Source organism: Gnatocerus cornutus, chromosome 8 (genome assembly GCF_029298725.1).
Source record: "Gnatocerus cornutus isolate USDA-ARS CGAHR chromosome 8, icGnaCorn1.1, whole genome shotgun sequence".
Classification (NCBI taxonomy): domain Eukaryota; kingdom Metazoa; phylum Arthropoda; class Insecta; order Coleoptera; family Tenebrionidae; genus Gnatocerus; species Gnatocerus cornutus.
This window is the reverse complement of record NC_142240.1, coordinates 5,857,082-5,863,306: the sequence shown is the minus strand read 5'-3', so window position 1 is coordinate 5,863,306 and position 6,225 is coordinate 5,857,082.

Below are 6,225 nucleotides of genomic sequence, written 5' to 3'. Positions count from 1 at the left end.
AACAGCAGAATTCTGCACGAAATCATCAAAATTCTTACAGAAAACCGCATATTTCGATGCAAAACGACGATTTCTCGCCAATTTTCGTTATTTTCTGGCTTGAATTCGCAAAGAAGAGCACGAAATCTACAAAATCATGACTTTTTACCAAGATTCAACGGCTGAATTGCAAGAAAACCGCAGAATTCTGCACGAAATTATCAAAATTCTTACAGAAAACCGCATATTTCGATGCAAAACAACGATTTCTCGCCGATTTTCGTTGTTTTCTGGCTTGAATTCGCAAAGAAGAACACGAAATCTACAAAATCGTCACTTTTTACCAAGATTCTACGGCAGAATTGCAAGAAAACAGCAGAATTCTGCACGAAATCATCAAAATTCTTAGAGAAAACCGCATATTTCGATGCAAAACGACGATTTCTCGCCGATTTTCGTGGTTTTCTGGCTTGAGTTCGCAAAGAAGAGCACGAAATCTACAAAATCATGACTTTTTATTAAGATTCAACGGCTGAATTGCAAGAAAACAGCAGAATTCTGCACGAAATCATCAAAATTCTTACAGAAAACCGCATATTTCGATGCAAAACGATTATTTCTCGCCGATTTTCGTTGTTTTCTGGCTTGAATTCGCAAAGAAGAGCACGAAATCTACAAAATCATGACTTTTTACCAAGATTCAACAGCTGAATTGCAAGAAAACAGCAGAATTCTGCACGAAATCATCAAAATTCTTACAGAAAACCGCATATTTCGATGCAAAACGAGGATTTCTCGCCGATTTTCGTTGTTTTCTGGCTTGAATTCGCAAAGAAGAGCACGAAATCTACAAAATCATGACTTTTTACCAAGATTCAACGACTGAATTGCAAGAAAACAGCAGAATTCTGCACGAAATCATCAAAATTCTTACAGAAAACCGCATATTTCGATGCAAAACGACGATTTCTCGCCGATTTTCGTTGTTTTCTGGCTTGAATTCGCAAAGAAGAGCACGAAATCTACAAAATCATGACTTTTTACCAAGGTTCAACGGCTGAATTGCAAGAAAACAGCAGAATTCTGCACGAAATCATCAAAATTCTTACAGAAAACCGCATATTTCGATGCAAAACGACGATTTCTCGCCGATTTTCGTTGTTTTCTGGCTTGAATTCGCAAAGAAGAGCACGAAATCTACAAAATCATGACTTTTTACCAAGATTCAATAGCTGAATTGCAAGAAAACAGCAGAATTCTGCACGAAATCATCAAAATTCTTACAGAAAACCGCATATTTCGATGCAAAACGACGATTTCTCGCCGATTTTCGTTGTTTTCTGGCTTGAATTCGCAAAGAAGAGCACAAAATCTACAAAATCATGACTTTTTACCAAGATTCAACGGCTGAATTGCAAGAAAACAGCAGAATTCTGGACGAAATCATCAAATTTCTTACAGAAAACCGCATATTTCGATGCAAAACAACGATTTCTCGCCGATTTTCGTTGTTTTCTGGCTTGAATTCACAAAGAAGAGCACGAAATCTACAAAATCATGACTTTTTACCAAGATTCAACGGCTGAATTGCAAGAAAACAGCAGAATTCTGCACGAAATCATCAAAATTCCTACAGAAAACCGCATATTTCGATGCAAACCAACGATTTCTCGCCGATTTTCGTTGTTTTCTATCTTGAATTCGCCAAGAAGAGCACGAAATCTACAAAATCATGACTTTTTACATAGATTCAACAGCTGAATTGCAAGAAAACAGCAGAATTCTGCACGAAATCATCAAAATTCTTACAGAAAACCGCATATTTCGATGCAAAACGACGATTTCTCGCCGATTTTCGTTGTTTTCTGGCTTGAATTCGCAAAGAAGAGCACGAAATCTACAAAATCATGACTTTTTACCAAGATTCAACGACTGAATTGCAAGAAAACAGCAGAATTCTGCACGAAATCATCAAAATTCTTACAGAAAACCGCATATTTCGATGCAAAACGACGATTTCTCGCCGATTTTCGTTGTTTTCTGGCTTGAATTCGCAAAGAAGAGCACGAAATCTACAAAATCATGACTTTTTACCAAGGTTCAACGGCTGAATTGCAAGAAAACAGCAGAATTCTGCACGAAATCATCAAAATTCTTACAGAAAACCGCATATTTCGATGCAAAACGACGATTTCTCGCCGATTTTCGTTGTTTTCTGGCTTGAATTCGCAAAGAAGAGCACGAAATCTACAAAATCATGACTTTTTACCAAGATTCAATAGCTGAATTGCAAGAAAACAGCAGAATTCTGCACGAAATCATCAAAATTCTTACAGAAAACCGCATATTTCGATGCAAAACGACGATTTCTCGCCGATTTTCGTTGTTTTCTGGCTTGAATTCGCAAAGAAGAGCACAAAATCTACAAAATCATGACTTTTTACCAAGATTCAACGGCTGAATTGCAAGAAAACAGCAGAATTCTGGACGAAATCATCAAATTTCTTACAGAAAACCGCATATTTCGATGCAAAACAACGATTTCTCGCCGATTTTCGTTGTTTTCTGGCTTGAATTCACAAAGAAGAGCACGAAATCTACAAAATCATGACTTTTTACCAAGATTCAACGGCTGAATTGCAAGAAAACAGCAGAATTCTGCACGAAATCATCAAAATTCCTACAGAAAACCGCATATTTCGATGCAAACCAACGATTTCTCGCCGATTTTCGTTGTTTTCTATCTTGAATTCGCCAAGAAGAGCACGAAATCTACAAAATCATGACTTTTTACATAGATTCAACGGCTGAATTGCAAGAAAACAGCAGAATTCTGCACGAAATCATCAAAATTCTTACAGAAAACCGCATATTTCGATGCAAAACGACGTTTTTTTCGCCGATTTTCCTTGTTTTCTGGCTTGAATTCGCAAAGAAGAGCACGAAATCTACAAAATCATGACTTTTTACCAAGATTCAACGGCTGAATTGCAAGAAAACAGCAGAATTCTGCACGAAATCATCAAAATTCTTAGAGAAAACCGCATATTTCGATGCAAAACGACGATTTCTCGCCGATTTTCGTTGTTTTCTGGCATGAATTCGCAAAGAAGAGCACGAAATCTACAAAATCATGACTTTTTACCAAGATCCAACGGCTGAATTGCAAGAAAACAGCAGAATTCTGCACGAAATCATCAAAATTCTTACAGAAAACCGCATATTTCGATGCAAAACAACAATTTCTCACCGATTTTCGTTGTTTTCTGGCTTGAATTCGCAAAGAAGAGCACGAAATCTACAAAATCATGACTTTTTACCAAGATTCAACGGCTGAATTGCAAGAAAACAGCAGAATTCTGCACGAAATCATCAAAATTCTTACAGAAAACCGCATATTTCGATGCAAAACGACGATTTCTCGCCGATTTTCGTTGTTTTCTGGCATGAATTTGCAAAGAAGAGCACGAAATCTACAAAATCATCACTTTTTACCAAGATTCATCGGCTGAATTGCAAGAAAACAGCAGAATTCTGCACGAAATCATCAAAATTCTTAGAGAAAACCGCATATTTCGATGCAAAACGACGATTTCTCGCCGATTTTCGTTGTTTTCTGGCTTTAATTCGCAAAGAAGAGCACGAAATCTACAAAATCATGACTTTTTACCAAGATTCAACGGCTGAATTGCAAGAAAACTGCAGAATTCTGCACGAAATCATCAAAATTCTTACAGAAAACCGCATATTTCGATGCAAAACGACGATTTCTCGCCGATTTTCGTTGTTTTCTGGCATGAATTCGCAAAGAAGAGCACGAAATCTACAAAATCATGACTTTTTACCAAGATCCAACGGCTGAATTGCAAGAAAACAGCAGAATTCTGCACGAAATCATTAAAATTCTTAGAGAAAACTGCATATTTCGATGCCAAACAACGATTTCTCGCCGATTTTCGTTGTTTTCTGGCTTGAATTCGCAAAGAAGAGCACGAAATCTACAAAATCATGACTTTTTACCAAGATTCAACGGCTGAATTGCAAGAAAACAGCAGAATTCTGCACGAAATCATCAAAATTCTTAGAGAAAACCGCATATTTCGATGCAAAACGACGATTTCTCGCCGATTTTCGTTGTTTTCTGGCTTGAATTCGCAAAGAAGAGCACGAAATCTACAAAATCATGACTTTTTACCAAGATTCAACGACTGAATTGCAAGAAAACAGCAGAATTCTGCACGAAATCATCAAAATTCTTACAGAAAACCGCATATTTCGATGCAAAACGACGATTTCTCGCCGATTTTCGTTGTTTTCTGGCTTGAATTCGCAAAGAAGAGCACGAAATCTACAAAATCATGACTTTTTACCAAGGTTCAACGGCTGAATTGCAAGAAAACAGCAGAATTCTGCACGAAATCATCAAAATTCTTACAGAAAACCGCGTATTTCGATGCAAAACGACGATTTCTCGCCGATTTTCGTTGTTTTCTGGCTTGAATTCGCAAAGAAGAGCACGAAATCTACAAAATCATGACTTTTCACCAAGATTCAATGGCTGAATTGCAAGAAAACAGCAGAATTCTGCACGAAATCATCAAAATTCTTACAGAAAACCGCATATTTCGATGCAAAACGACGATTTCTCGCCGATTTTCGTTGTTTTCTGGCTTGAATTCGCAAAGAAGAGCACGAAATCTACAAAATCATGACTTTTTACCAAGATTCAACGGCTGAATTGCAAGAAAACAGCAGAATTCTGCACGAATTCATCAAAATTCTTACAGAAAACCGCATATTTCGATGCAAAACAACGATTTCTCGCCGATTTTCGTTGTTTTCTGGCTTGAATTCACAAAGAAGAGCACGAAATCTACAAAATCATGACTTTTTACCAAGATTCAACGGCTGAATTGCAAGAAAACAGCAGAATTCTGCACGAAATCATCAAAATTCTTACAGAAAACCGCATATTTCGATGCAAAACGACGATTTCTCGCCGATTTTCGTTGTTTTCTGGCTTGAATTCACAAAGAAGAGCACGAAATCTACAAAATCATGACTTTTTACCAAGATTCAACGGCTGAATTGCAAGAAAACAGCAGAATTCTGCACGAAATCATCAAAATTCTTACAGAAAACCGCATATTTCGATGCAAAACGACGATTTCTCGCCGATTTTCGTTGTTTTCTGGCTTGAATTCGCAAAGAATAGCACGAAATCTACAAAATCATGACTTTTTACCAAGATTCAACGGCTGAATCGCAAGAAAACAGCAGAATTCTGCACGAAATCATCAAAATTCTTACAGAAAACCGCATTTTTCGATGCAAAACGTCGATTTCTCGCCGATTTTCGTTGTTTTCTGGCTTGAATTCGCAAAGAAGAGCACGAAATCTACAAAGTCATGACTTTTTACCAAGATTCAACGGCTGAATTGCAAGAAAACAGCAGAATTCTGCACGAAATCATCAAAATTCTTACAGAAAACCGCATATTTCGATGCAAAATGACGATTTCTCGCCGATTTTCGTTGTTTTCTGGCTTGAATTCGCAAAGAAGAGCACGAAATCTACAAAATCATGACTTTTTGCCAAGATTCAACGGCTGAATTGCAAGAAAACAGCAGAATTCTGCACGAAATTATCAAAATTCTTGGAGAAAACTGCATATTTCGATGCAAAACAACGATTTCTCGCCGATTTTCGTTGTTTTGTATCTTGAATTCGCCAGAAGAGCACGAAATCTACAAAATCATGACTTTTTACCAAGATTCAACGGCTGAATTGCAAGAAAACAGCAGAATTCTGCACGAAATCGTCAAAATTCTTAGAGAAAACCGCGTATTTCGATGCAAAACGACGATTTCTCGCCGATTTTCGTTGTTTTCTGGCTTGAATTCGCAAAGAAGAGCACGAGAATCACAAAATCATCACTTTTTACCAAGATTCAACGGCTGAATTGCAAGAAAACAGCAGAATTCTGCACGAAATCATCAAAATTCTTAGAGAAAACCGCATATTTCGATGCAAAACGACGATTTCTCGCCGATTTTCGTGGTTTTCTGGCTTGAGTTCGCAAACAAGAGCACGAAATCTACAAAATCATGACTTTTTATTAAGATTTAACGGCTGAATTGCAAGAAAACAGCAGAATTCTGCACGAAATCATCAAAATTCTTACAAAAAACCGCAAATTTCGATGCATAACGATTATTTCTCGCCGATTTTCGTTGTTTTCTGGTT